Below are 15,475 nucleotides of genomic sequence, written 5' to 3' on the forward strand. Positions count from 1 at the left end.
GCACGAACAAGTTTACCAAGTGCGTTACGATTATATTTATATCCCTGGAGTACACCAGACCTTTCTTTAAATATTTTTGCATAGCTAAATAAACCACTCGATGTACTTCACACTAATGACTAAATATGTAGACGCTTCAGCCTTCCGTTTTATCTCCTCCTCAATACGGCAACAGTAGCTTGTTCTGGTAGCTGTTTAACAGGGAACAACAGGGTGACGGATGAAAATCTTGCTCAAATTCAGGATTATTTTCCTCATTACTTGAATGTAGCAGACAAGTGAGGTTTGCTGGAATGAATAAAGTATACATACTTTTTATTGGTATTTTTTATCGAAAATATTAATATCTTCATTGTTCAATTGGGATTTTCCCAAGGCCGCTCTGAAAGGAAGTAGATAGATGGTTGCCGTTGTAACTCCGTATATGATTATCTGAAACCATGAAATTAACATATCACCCTCATTCTTATAGATGTAATTTTAGTTCACTGTAGGGATTTGAAGGAAAAAAAAAATACGAACATCGCTAAGTTATAGATACCAGTATTTGGGAACAATGGCCATTTTTGGACCACTCTTTTTTGACCAAAAAAGAAATCGGCTTTGATGAACTGAAGAAAATTCAATTTTCTTAAAGGGAGACCAAAAATCATTCAAATTGGATGGAAATTGTAGTGTGGGCGACGACAGGCCTACCGAAAAGCACTTTTAAGAAAAATCTGTTTGAAGTTTGACAAGAATTTATCATATAAAAAAGGGCGAAGCTTAAAACCTACGGGATATCATCGATGCCTGGTCCATAGTAACTATCGCCCCGGCTAGTGGATGGCCACTTTCTGCTACTTTGACCTGATAAGGCCTCATTTTCGTCCTCAGAGCCCTTTTCATCACTGAGCGGATCGCAGAATCGGCGCATTTCATCGCCGATTTTGATTTGAAGGGCATTCAACACATGCATTAATGCAGTACGGCCCACATTGAATAGACAGAGGCCAAATTTGAAGCAATGTAGACAATTCCCCTACGGCTGGACGCTATTTTCGGAGTGTATCTTCAAGTGATACTATTGAAACTTTCGTTCACATTTTGAGTAAAACTGTCCAAACAAAGCTCCAGCAAATCAGGTTTACTCAGATCGGTATAAATAGGGGTGATGGCATCGATGATGACTTCTGGCAATGGCGTTTCACGCTTATAACTTTGAAATTCACCATTTGCTTTAACTTCAAACGCTCACAGAACCGTTACTTTTAGGAGTTCCCACATAATATTTTGGGGAATAATGCTTCAATGTACATACATTTGAATTCCGTAATTTAAAAAAATTCGAGTTTTTCCGACCGTCACCCTGTCGTTCCCCTTAACGATGCATTTTAACTCTCTGCCTAACATTTCGATTTTCAGGCTTTGATAGTATTTGCCATGTTCTATGTTCACTTTAACAAATCTATCTCCACCTTTATAGGCTACTATTAATCACTAACAGGCATTTCCCCTGAGAGACGTTGACTGTTGCATTCCTATCTATTATGCAGTCCACACTCAAGTTAATTTACCAGCAGCATCGTGCATGGAATCTTTACATTCCCTAGCCTTATTGGAAGGCAGGATTGACTACTTTCCAAGACCTGGTGCCTAATGTTCCCAGTATTCTGCAGTTACTAACCAGTAAGATAGGTACATGAATCTCAGGTTCACTTTCACAAGTCCCCCTGTTTCCAAATAACTTTTGTTAAGGCATTATCTACGTACAGGTTCATAATAGATTATGTCATAGTTATGTGCCTCATATAACACTTGATGCCATCATAGCACAAATCATCCCTAATGTTGGTATCTTTACCTCTCCTCCTCCATTACGGGATCTATACTGTTGTGGTTCGATTTCATGAGTGGATGTAGAAGACTCCTTTATGTCCCCTACTACATCTATATCAGGCTCTGAACCCACCAGTTCTGATTAGCCTAGATATTCTGTGGCGAGTTTTGGCTATTATGAATGATCTAACCAAGGTTATATCTCACATCCTCTTTGATTAAGTGTATTTAATCCGAGACGGATAAAAATTCCTACAAATGCAAATATGAAACAGACAGATTTCTTTTGGATGTGCATTTGCAAATTCAGCTTCAATATTCACAACACATCTCGGTTCGACATTGTATTAGGTTTGTACCTAGTTCTGTAACTCTTTTTCACTAACATAAACATGGAAGCGGCACAGCCTTAAGCTACACAATGTATCACGCAATCATGTACAAGGGATGTTCAGTAGATAAAACACTTTTTTGCTGAAAGAAGCTTGGTTTTATTCAAGATTCCAATACACCATATTATTCCCCGCTCTTTCGGCTACAAAACCTTATTTTTAAACATAATCTCTGTGCAATGTGACTGCCTTACGCCATCTTACTGGGAAGGTCAGCATCATGCATGGTACTACACTACCGGTCGATGTAGGAGCCGCCATCTTACTGCGTCAGTAACGTCCCCATCATCCACATACTGTTTCCTGTAGAGTGCAGCCTTCATTAAGCCATACAGTTGGAAGTCAGTAGGTACAAGGTCGGGCCTGCAGCATGGATGAGGAAGAACAATCCAATGAATTCTGTCAGCTCCTGTCTGTTGTGCAGACTTGTGTTTGCCTCGCATTGTCATGAAGAAGAAGTTTGTTTGAATTGTTGTGGTGGCAAACATGCTTAAGTTGTTTTTTCACTTTCCTGAGAGTAGCACAGTGCACTTCAGACTTGATTGTTATACACCATGAGGGAAGACATCAAACAGTGTGTCACCAATACAAATAGACACACCCTGTTGTGCAACAAGCTGTTAATAGTGATCAGTCGATCACCCCAAATGAAAAGTGTCTGCACATTCCAACACTGCTGAAGTTGCAGCTGTGTGCAACCACCCAGCACATCGGATATTGGATAGGTTTGCATAACCCTGTCAGTCAGCAGCTGCTGGTCCACCAACTTCTTTGAAGTGTAGTACATGGACAGCGGTTCCAGCTCCATGTCCATTATTAGAGGCTGCGATAACCATGCCAGAACCAGAAAGAGTGTCATCTTGCCAGCCAGCAGTGACTTGGTAGCTTCAACACCTGAAACGAGGTCCCACAGATGGTATTCTAGCTGCCCCTGTTCAGGCTGATGTTGACATCCATGCATTCTTTCAGCCATCTGTCTCTATTGTCATATGCTTGGCGTGTGTCAACGAAGCAGCTATTTTTCTTCAATGATACAATGTCGAGATGACATTTAGTTTGTATCTGGGTTACCAACTCAGACATATGGCGTGGTCCCCTTCTCTATAATCGGCTATAATCATCTGAAAATGATTGAAACAGGTTAGTTAAATTCAAATCTTATGCAGGATTATTCCAGAAATTATGAAATTCAACTATCATAAATTTTCTTTCGCTTATTGAATCATACACATTTGATTATAACATTAAAAAATCGTGTTTCTTCACAAATCAATTATTTTTGGTTCATAATTCCATCAGTTCATATGAATCAGTTTTCACTTTTGATTTCCTTTCCAGAAACCAAGCCTGATGCTGATAAGACTCTCTGGCAGTAAGGAATACCATTTTATTCTCAGTGAAATAATAAGTTGTTTGAGGGACAGCTGTCATCAGCTAATGGCGCTGCGATACTGAATGCTGACTGGTGCTGCTGGGGAAATGTGGCGCAGTAAGGAAAATAAGTACGAGTATGCAGGACAGAGGCAAATGGGGAATCAATCCATCGAGGATACAAGCTACAATATGGACAATTAACTGATAGGTGGTTTTCACAAACAGTACATTGTTATGGCTCAGCATGTGGGAATGAGGAATCTCTGAATCAGTGAAACTGGTTAGTTGTTCATTTTCTACTGTTCTATTTATGTGAAGTGGTTGAGAGACAGTGAAAACCTATCGAACAATGGCATTGCCGCTACGTCCATACTGTGCAATAAGAAGCGATGCTGCGAGTATTAAATGTTCCTTATGCCTGTTCTGTGGCTCCTTGACCACTCCCTTTTTCCCACAACAGGAAAAGTCACCCAATTTCTCCTTGTATGAGATAACGAGGCATTTCTGGCTCACAAAGTAACCAATTGTATGCTTCAGAAAAGAAGAGTCTATGTAATGCAGAAAGATAAAGAGTGCCACGGAAAACCAAAAGAATGGACAAACTCAAGACACTGCACTGTCACTAATTTCCCTACAACTTCTATATGGATGATCCGTCTGTTCTTCCAGATACAAATGTGACAGTCTAATGGAGAAACTTTGAGGAAGCTGAAGTCAAAGTAAGGACCACACATGAAAATTTGGGAGAGTATTATGGTATGAAACACCAAGCCCACTCCAATATGTGCTTTCCACTTTAAAATGTAGACGCTAAAATAACAGTATTAAGTGGAGAGGATCAGAAATTCACCACGCTGATACCGTAAAATACCTGGGATTACTCTGCACCACACTGTGTTTTACAACGAAGAGGTTACAAAGAAAAAGTCAGCAGTAGAGGAAATATCTTAAGAAATCTGACAGGTTTTGTGTGGGGAGCACACCCCTAAATTCTCCAGTCAGATATATTGGGACTCTTAATTCTGTACGACAGTATGGAGCACCATTCTGAGGTGCATTGGTCCACACTAGGTAGGTGAATATGGCCTTAAACGAGGCAGTCCGCTTAGTTATGGGGTGCCTTAGACCAACTCCATTCCCAAAGGTCTACACCTTGGCCAGCATTGCATCTCCACCCATAAGATGCAGAGTGGCGGCGGAAATTCAATGGAAGGAGGAGACTGAAAACGCAAAACACTTGATATCCAATTAGATGCCTGCAGCATGTCTCCTTAATTCCAGGTTTTTCTCCTTTTTTTGCAGCAAAAACATTAACATTTGACGTCAAACCGGATGTTAAGACATGTTTTCATATAGCGAAGATCTCCTAAGCAAAGAGGCTATCACTCCAAGGCAAGGCATTAGCTGCAGTTACCACCTACCCTATAGTACTTGGATAAGCTTTAATAGATTAAGAAGTTTCAAGATGTAGAACAAACGAAGTCTCATGAGTGTGAGCAGGACGTTACTTGCAGCTGTGAAGCAATTCTGACAGTTACCTACCAGTACGCCAAAACACGAATTAATGATGTAATCAATAAGATTTTTTAAATATCACTGTAAAGGAATTGTGGAGAAGAAAAGTGTGATGTCTTCCTTCATACGAAGTCTCTGCTGTATACTTCCAAGAACCCCCTCTCTTTGCCGAAATGTTTACAAATATATGCAACCATTTCGGCAAAGAGAGGAATTCTCAGAAGGTTTCTTGTGATCCCGTTGAGAGCACTGATGGTTGGGATGCTTCCCCTCGGCCGGTGGTGTGTGAAGAAATATTCTGGATCCCATTTACTGAAAAGCTCCAGAGGGTCTGCTGAAACATCAGTTCAAGCCTCCAAGAGACGCACAGGTGCTGCCCTTGTCATCACCAGGATCTTGCCCTGGTTTGGTGACAGCAGAGGCAACACCTCAAGAAACTTGTTTACGTAATATGGACACACTTAATCGAAGTCATCGACAAGAGAGAGAACTCGTGGGGACTGTAGCAAGGTGTGGTGATACACAGCGTATTCCAGGCTGCCCGGTTCGTCCTTGTTGAAGACTGTCCCCCATAAGATGCCTTCTGAAGCACTCACACCACTGTCTCTATCACAGAAAACTGTATAAAACAGCAGATTAACTCTTAACAGACAGCTAGTATACTCCATTTATTGTACTTGCTTCCCCATGTCACAGCATCTTCGACTTGCTCACTCCCGGTCTCCCTTCGTAGTTGCTAAATTACTGGCGGTGTGTAATGCTTCAAGCCGCTCTTCCACCTGCTCTCTTGCCTACTCTAGTTCGTATCTGCGGGTATGCAAGAGAGCAGGAGAGAAAGCAGCTCAAGAATTCGTCTGTCAGCAGCCACTGGTCCGCATGTTTCCTGGGCATGAAGTACGTGAGCAGAGGTTCCAGCTACTGGAAAACATAAGAAGGGGCAGGATGATAGGACATGTGTTAAGGTATTAGAGAATGACTTCCCTGATACTAAAGGGAGCTGTGGAGGATAAAAGGTGTAGTGGAAGAAGAGATTGGAATAAGTCTTAGAAAAAAAAAACACACCATTAAGAGGGAATTACCCAAATGATATGTGATTTACATGTACAGACAAACAAATGATTACAATTTCATAAAAAACTGATCATCTACACAAGAGAAAAGGCTTCACAAACTGAGCAAGGCCTTATGCAAGTAGTTATTGAGCTTGGAATTGATTGATAAAAGTTGCTGGATGTCCTCCTGAGATATATTGTGCCACATTCTGTCCAATTGAAGCGTTCGATCGTTAATATACCGAGTTGGTGGAAGGCCCCGACCATAATGCTCCAAACGTTATCAAGTGGGTTGAGATCTGGTGACCATTTTCTTGCTGAAATGAAAGCCCATGTTGGCTTGCCATGAAGGACAACAGAAGGGGGATAGAATGTAATGTTTTGCTGTACAGGTGCTGTGCATCACAACCTACAGAGTCCTGCTATGAAAGGAAATGGGACAGCAGACCATTACTCCTGGTTGTCGAGCCATACGGCAGGCGACACCTCGGTCCGCAGCATCTCCAGACACATCTTTGCTGGTAACTGGAGCTCGGTTGGATGTGCAAATCATCATTGAAGATAGTTCTACTCTAGTCAATGAGATTCCAGGTCGAAGACGTGTCTGGGGCTCCCCAGACAGCGGTAGGGTACCAGCCTGATGCTCGCCCGCCATATGGCCTGAAAGCCAGGAGTGATGATCTGGGATGCCATTTCTTTCCATAGCAGAACCACTTCAGTTCTCATTTACAGTGGCATCCTTGCAGCACAGTGGTACGTTGACAATAGTCTACACTGTTTTGTTGCTTTTCATGGCAAGCCCCCCCCTCACAAGGCGAGAGTTTCCACTACTTTTCTTCATGCTTTCCCAACAAAACTTGGCCAGCAAGTTCGCCAGACCTGTCCCCAATCGTGAACAATTGGAGCATTATGGGCAGGGCCCTCTAACCAATCGGTATTGTAATGATTCAACCTGCCAATCTGACAGAATTTGGCACAACATCCCTCTGGAGGACATCCAACAACTCAATCAATGTCAAGAAGAATAACTGCTTGCTTAAGGGCTAGAGCTGGACCAACACATTACTGACTTGCTAAATTTGCGGAACTCTTCCTCTCTCGAATAAATAATCCAATTTTTTGAAATTGTAATCATATACATCATGTACATCTCATCTACTGATTTCCGTCGTATGTGGATAATTCCATCATTGTGCATATTTTTTATGTATTAAGAGTCTATTTTATGTGACTATCACAGAAAAGATTAAATGTACACTAAAAAAAATTAATCTCTTTCAAACTGCCAACACTCTAAAACGTACCAGCCCTCAGCAAAATGGCCCCAACAGAGGAGGATCTGATACCGCAGCTCTCTGAACCTGTCCACAGTGACCATGATGTACGTTTCACGTGTCAGCGCTTGGTGGATCTTTGTAGCAGAGACTGCCACTGTTGCCCTTTCTTGAGGACTCAGCCGCGCCAGGTTGCAGCACTACATGTAGCCCCCAACACCTCTGCCTGGTGGTCTCCATCGCCACTCTGCACAACGAAATCAGTAGAAAGAAATTACATTCAAAATATTTATTTAACATTTGTAATCGTGTCTCATATTGCACAATGAATTTAAATATAAGAACGATTAATGTTATCCATCAATGAATCATCCGCTCACGCAGACAACACAACAATACATCAAGCAACTACAGGGTCACAACTTCAGTATCACTCAGGGTGGCAATAATATCAAACAGAACACTCGACACGAGGTGTTCTGAATGATGGTGGGCAATTTATTGCGCCCTTACTATACCTGGTGTATTAGGGACTCATACGATACTAATTTATGTAATTATCAAAATAAAAAGACGATTGGTACATACACAGCCACCGAGGTGGCACCCTGCAGTGTCAGTATTGGCTCTTGATCAAGAAAGCCACTGTCCTAGAGGAAGTAAGCAGATCCTTAAACTGGGGAAATGGAGAGGGGATAGGTATTAAAGGAACACAGCAGATCATCAGCTACATTGTACTCCGCAAGCCACCTAATGGTGTGTGGCGGAGGGTAATTCTGGTACCACCAACTGATCTCTCCCCCCCCCCCCCCCCGTTCCACTTGCGAATGGCGCATGGGAAGAGTGATTGTCGATAGGCCTCTGTATTGGCTCTAACATTTCGAATATTCTCGTGTTGGTCATTTCGCGAGACGGATTTGGGAAGACGTAGTATGTTGTCCGACTCTTCCTGAAGAGTGCTCTCTCGAAATTTCTCCACAATGCACGACGCCTCTCTTGTCACATCTGCCAAAGGAGTTTGTTGAGCACCTCGGTAACATATTCGAGCCGACTAAACGATCCCTTGACGAAACGCGCCACTCCTCATTGGAATTTCTTTATATCCTTCCTACCTGGTGGGGATCGCATGTTGACGAACAGTACCCAAGAATCGGTTGAACAAGAGCTTTATAAGCCACTTTTTTCGGGGTGAGTTACATTTCCTTTTCTTCCTATGAATCTCAGTATGGCATCTGCTTTTCCTACTATTTGTTTTATATGATCATTCGATTTAATGTCGCTCCAGATACTTACTCCTTGATATTTTACAACAGATACTGTTTTAAACAGTTTCTCATTATTAGCATAGTTTTACTGTAGTGGCTTTCTTTTCCTACATACGGACAATATGTTACATTTGTCTACGTTCAGGGTCAACTTCCACAGCCTGTATCATCCTCAATCCTCATGCAGGTCGTTCTGCAAATCCATATTATCTTCAGTCTTAAAGAGCATCTGACGCTTTCTACTAGATCATTTATACATCTTTTAAACAATAACTGTCCTACGTCACTTCCTTGCGTTACTCCGGAGATTACCTTCACATCTGTCGATTTTCTTCCGTTAACAACGACGTGTTGAGTTCTATCTGCAAGGACATCTTGAATTCAGTAGCAGATCTGGTCCGATACTCGATAAGCTGATTTTTTCACTAAACGGCACTGCGTTCCTGAAGTCAAGAAACAAGGACGGCATCATCCTACAGCGCTGTGGACGTCATTGAGTAACAGAGCGAGCTGAACTTCGCAAGATCTCCGTGTGCTGAATCCATGTTGATTTTTATTCTGGAAGTTTAGTTCTCCAAAAACGTAATAATTCTTGAGCTAAAACATGTTGCATAATTCTACAACAGCTTGACGCCAAGGATATACGTCTATAATTGTGTGCACCTGTCCTATGGCCCTTCCTGAAAACGGGAATGACCTGCTGTTTTTCCGGTAACTAGGAAGCCTTCCCTGCTCCGACGATCTACGATAAACTGCTGCTGGAATAGAAGCAAGTTCTTTAGTATTATTTACATTTTCCTGATGAAATATTGAAATTAAGACAACATCAATCGAAGTTATGGCATGAGGCCAACATATCGCAGTAGGCAGAGTTGATGATGTAGAAGAATCAGATAAATATCTATAACTGCTTAAAAAGAAAAATCACCTCAGGTGAACAACGTTCAGCCGACATAAAAGAGCAGAGCTACACCGGCAAGGGCAGCCTCTTACAAGAAAAAAGTGCCGCTTACAACAAGGAACCTAAATTCAGAGCCTGAACGGAGATATTCATTCATTAGAGCTGCTTCTACGGGGTGGCCTTGCATGATTGAGAAATGTGGACTGCTTGCGCGCGGCAAGAGGCGTCTGGAGGTGCTGGATGTGGGTGGAAAAGATCTAGTCGGCAGCAAAGCTTGCAAACAGAAGAAATTCTTAGAACAGCAGCTTAAAAAGATCCATGCTACTAGCACTATGGAAAAGAATATGTTTTTTATTTATTATTTTATTCCTATTTTATGGCCAACATTTGACCACATTAATCAGTATTATGAGTTAGGTTCTTCTGTTTTTTTGCAGACACAAACTTTTTTCATTCTTTCAGATCATGCCCTTCTCTCCTCATCCGAAATCACGCTTTCCACTCTGTCTTTGTTAATTTTTGTTGGCTGCGTGATATGTCTGTACTGAAGTATCTTGAGTGTGTGTGTCTCGCATTTCAAATCCTCCACTGTAATCTGTAATTTCATCACGTCCTCCTTGATCTCTGTGGTCCATCTAATGCCGTTCTTACTACTCTATAACTTCGCAATTATTCTCCTGCTAATTCTATTTTCTGTTGGTCTCATCAAATGTCCTAGGAAAGTGATCAGTTTCTTTTTCACTGTACTTGTCACTGGTTCTACTTCTTTATAAACTGTTTCATTTGAAGCTGTTTTCCAGAGTCCGTCTTTTTGGTATTTTTTTATTTATACATGTTCTGACTATCCGTCTTTCTATTCTGAGTAGTCTCTCTGTTGCCACAGTGTTGGTTGTTTTAAATATAGTTTCGCTAGCATATGTTATTTGCGTCTGTGTGACTTTTGTAGTGTTTCAGTTTTGTGGACACTCAGAGTAATTTTTTGTTACATGCGTTGTTGATAACATGACGTGCTTTAATCAATTTGTTTGTTCTACTCTGCCATGATGGTTTCTCATTCAGGTTGTTTGTTATTATTTCTCCCAAGTATTTAAAGTTCTCAATCATTTTTATGTCGTGTTCTCCAATTCTAATTTTGTTTGTCAGTGGCGGTTCCGTTAGCATTATTTCTGGCTTTTTTCCAAAAGATATTTTAATGTCAATATTTTGGACTATTCCCTCTAATGATTGTATTTGTTATTTGGTTTCCTGAATGTTGTTGGCGAGAAGAGCGAGGTCATCAGCAAATCCTAAACAGTTCAACTTCATGTCATCTTTTTGTGTTCCAAACTTAATGTCCTTTGGCTTGTCCTTATACCATTCCCTCACTATGTATTCGAGGGTACAATTAAAGAGAAGTGGTGACAGACCGCCACACTGCCTTAAACCAGTTTTTAACAAGAATTATTCAGAAAGTTGCCCTCTGAACATAATTTTCGAATTTGTATTTGTTAAGGTAAGTGCTATCAGTTTAAATAATACTGGGTGGAGTCTGAAATGTCTCAAAATTTTTAATAGTGAGGCTCTGTGGATATAATCTTATGCTTTCTTACAATCTATGAATGTAATTGAGAGAGGCTTGCTTCGTTTGCGGTAACAAGCCATGATTAATTTCAGAGTAATTATTTGTTTGACACACCTTCTCGATGGTCTGAAGCCTCCTTGGTATTCCCCAAGTTCTTTAACCAGTTGTTCTTTGATCCTATTGTGTAAAGTCCTGGAAAAATCTTGTAGATACAGTCCAAGGGCGAAATTCCTCTGGATCACTTTTGTCTCCTTTCTTACGAAGTGGGTTCATTATAGCTGTGGTCCATAATCAAAGAGAGATTTGTAAGTGCATGTATTTCCCTTATCTGTCAATAACTAGGCTTCTATGAATGCATGGTGTCTGTTCTTTTGGACATAGACGGCGCTCTGTGGGAATGTGTGTCAGTCGTGAACCGTGCCGAGATAGTTCGCACAGTTGCGATATCACTGTGTCCCGGATGGCGCAGAGGCTAACGCACCTGCCTAGTAAGCAAGAGATCCCAGGTTCGAATCTTAGTCCGGTATACGTTTTCACTCGTCGCCGCCGATTCCTGATTCCGCGTAATGTCCTGATGCAGCTTCCCTTCACGCCCTCCCCCCTCCATCTTAAATTTACACATAACTGGGCTTCTACCACACAGTTACACATGTAAGAACTTTCTGTATCACTTTATATAATTGTTTAAGAAACCGTTTTTGCTTCACCGGCAAAATTTAACAAAACGGAGTTGCGACGTTTTCACTGCCTACCATCGCCTAAACTAGCGGAAGAAACCCGGCGTTGTCTAGGAATTTATTTTTAGCTGTGCGTCTGTACCCATACCACGCAGCATCTGGCCTTGGGCTTAATGTTTATCGAGTCGTATCTCCCGAAATACATGTCGTACAATAATGAAATTGTGTTGGTATATTCAACGGCAAATGTGGATAATATCTGCGAAATGTATTGCGAATAGAATAAGTAGCAAAGAAGTAATAAATTGAAACATGCATGATGCGGCAGTTTTTCGCGCATCTCATTGTTTATGATGTCATCTCTCCTGCACTACGTGTCGTACAACAATATAACTTTGCACTTACATTCAGGTATATGTGTGCATACTGTCTCGAATACAGTTAGTACAAGGCTGGACTGAAAAGTAATGCCTCCACCTTCGTAACTCTTCAACAGTTGGCAGCATTGGTATGTGGCAGGTACTGACTTTTTCCGTAGCCTGTTCTCTAGAGCTCCAGTTGGGGGAAGCCTTAGCATTTAACGGTTGTGTTGTTAAGGTGTAAAGTGTGGAACCCTGCGCAGACGGTCGGTCAGTGCGATTTAGGCAACGTGCAGTCATTGAATTCCTGAGAGCAAAAGGTGTCACCCCAAAGGAGATCAGAGAATGAAAGCAGTCTATGGTGATTGTGTTGATGTGAGTACTGTGAGTCGTTGGATAAGTAAGTTTAAAGATGTTGAGGCGTGACAAACAAAGAGTTGGACGTCCTGTGACAGCAACCACCAAGTTTCACAAGCAAAATATTGACATACTGATTCAGGACGAACGTCTTATCACTCAGAGAGAAATTGCAAGCAAATCGGCATTTCACAAGAACGTGTGGGTCACATTATTGCTTTGCTTGGCTATCGGAAGATCTGTGCACGATGGGTACCCCGGATGCTTACACCTGAAATGAAAGCGCACAGACTTGAACTTTGCCAGTAACTCCTCTCGCGTTACGAGAATTATGTGACGCCTTTCTACAATCAATTGTGACAGGAGACGAAACGTGGGTACACCATTACGACCCGGAGACGAAACGTCAGTCTATGGAATATCGACACTCGCCCCAGAAAAAGAAATTCAAGGCGTAGCCCTCAGCTGGAAAAATCATGGCCACATTGTTCTGAGACACAGATGGTGTCATCCATGATAATTTCCTTGATCGTGGAACAAGAATAAAATCAGAGGTTTACATCACAACGCTGCGATCTCTGAAACGACGGCAGCATGACAGTGACAAACCACACACTTCACGTGCCACCACAGCAGAACTTCAGAGACTGAATTTCACCATCGTACAGCATCCTCCTTACAGTCCAGATGCCGAGCGGTTCTAGGCGCTTCAGTCTGGAACCGCGCGACTGCTACGGTCGCAGGTTCGAACCCTGCCTCGGACATGGGTGTGTGTGATGTCCTTAGGTTGGTTAGGTTTAAGTAGTTCTAAGTTCTAGGGGACTGATGACCTCAGATGTTAAGTCCCATAGTGCTCAGAGCCATTTGAACCATTTTTTACAGTCCAGATTTAACACCGTCCGACTTCCATCTGTTGGTTGGTTGGTTTGGGGGATTAAAGGGACCAGACTGCTACGGTCATCGGTCCCTTCTTCCATCTGTCCCCGATAATGAAAGACGATCGGCGGGGACATCATTATGCTTCTGATGAAGAAGTTGAGAGAACTGTGAGACTGTGGTTGCGGAAACGGAGTCTTGACTTCTTCCATGACGGCTTCATCGTAGGCAGAAATGTATCCAATTGGCTGGTGATTATGTGGAAAAGTGAAAATTGTTAATTAAAGATCACATTCTAAGGATTATTTCTGCGTTTGATTTATTAAAATATTCCCATAAAACCCAATTAACGAAGGTGTAGGCATTACTTTTCGTTCAACCCTCGTAGTAAAGAAGTAATCAATTATACCATCATGCGTGTTGCGCTGCTTTTACTGCATAAACAGAGGGCAAGCAGAAAGAGATAAACTTTTTTTCCTTTCTTCGTTTTGCTACGCTTCTTTTTCACCCCTCCCCTTTCGGCTCTCATAGGTCTGGATTTCTTACCCCCACAACGATTGTTGCTCGACAGTTAGGTGCATGTGTACGAACTATGATTGAAATCAGTCCGTTAGATTAAGAGGAGATGTGGAACACACACACATTTTTATAATATGTATGGATTACATACCGGTCAGTCACTGGCGAACTTTGGTTGAAATCAGTCTGTTGGGTTAAGAGGAGATGTGGAAAACACAAAAAAATGGCTCTGAGCACAATGGAACTTAACATCTGAGGTCATCAGTCCCCTAGACTTAGAACTACTTAAACCTAACTGACCTAAGCACATGACACACATCCATGCCCAAGGCAGGATTCGAACCTGCGACCGTAGCGGTCGCGCGGTTCCAGACAGTAGCGCCTACAACCGTTCGGCCACTCTGGCCGGCTGGAAAACACACACACACACACACACACACACACACACACACACACATTTTTGTAATATGTGTGGGTTACATATTGGTCACTCACTGGCGCACTGTCAATATACATCATTACCACTGTTAATAGTTTGACATAGACATTGTTAAAATAGTTTCTCAGTCAATAAACTGTTTCCTTCGATTTGGTTGTGTTGTGTAGGTTTTCGTGCTGTTTCGTGAGAGGGAGAGACTTGAGATTCTAAAATACAGAAAACCAACACTATACTGTATCGTAAAACGCAACAGAAAAATTGTGTGGAAGAGAGATCCTGTTTTTGATCTGGAATCAAAAAAACTGTTTTTCCGCTAAATGTGTAGCTGAATATACGTACCGATGTAAGTATATTAAATAATAATTTCGTTCAAGATAAAGTTATCTATTGGGTCGTATGTGCTTACAACAAAGATCCGGCTGTTACGTTCGTCAAATCGTGTTTTTCAAAACTCTAGTACGAGGTGTTCAAAAAGTCTCTCAGCAGTGCCGTATGATTGTTAGCTGCGCGTGCCGTATGCCGCCGTGAATACACCGAAATGAAACTCAGAGAAGTACAAGTTATTAATTTATTGAATATTTATTTTTACTTACAAATCTTCACATGAAATGTTGAAAGAGCCCCCCGTCCCTGTAACCCAGGCAGGCGAACAATCATACGGCACGCGCGGCTAACAATCATACGGCACTGCGGAGAGACTTTTTGAACACCCCGTATAAATGCAGTATGAGTCGGGCATGACTCCATAACTTGGCAGTTTCGCCGACAGAGAATAATGTAGCTAAAAGTATGGATTTTGATGACGCACTTGTACAAAATTTGCGGCAAGAAAAGCTACAACGAAGAGATTCTAAGCTACATGTTAAAGTCACCTATCACTAAAAATATATGTGGTTATTTGTACTGATTTATTAATAATCAGTTAAACTGTGCTATTTATAAAAGCGCGTTTTAGTTATTTACATCCATTGACAAAAACTGTTTACAAGGCAGTTAACATTCTCCTTTGTCAACTCGCCCACTTGTCTCAGAGAATAAAACAATTAATGTAGATGTAATGCAATTTCGAGAATACATTTTTCTAGGTAACATACCA

At 41.6% G+C, this 15,475-nt stretch overlaps 1 long non-coding RNA gene across 1 annotated transcript in view; it reads right to left on the bottom strand.

The window, feature by feature from the left end:
* Positions 1–529: 529 nt before the first annotated feature.
* Positions 530–15,475, bottom strand: part of LOC126106772 (uncharacterized) — a 35,953-nt gene continuing 21,007 nt past the window's right edge. Inside the window, exons 2-3 of the long non-coding RNA XR_007523394.1 lie at positions 7,456–7,672; positions 530–3,331 (exon numbers count right to left, since the gene is read on the bottom strand). This is a non-coding gene — a long non-coding RNA (uncharacterized LOC126106772). The remainder of the gene's footprint in view (positions 3,332–7,455; positions 7,673–15,475) is intronic.

Source organism: Schistocerca cancellata, chromosome 10, assembly GCF_023864275.1.
Source record: "Schistocerca cancellata isolate TAMUIC-IGC-003103 chromosome 10, iqSchCanc2.1, whole genome shotgun sequence".
Lineage (NCBI taxonomy): Eukaryota > Metazoa > Arthropoda > Insecta > Orthoptera > Acrididae > Schistocerca > Schistocerca cancellata.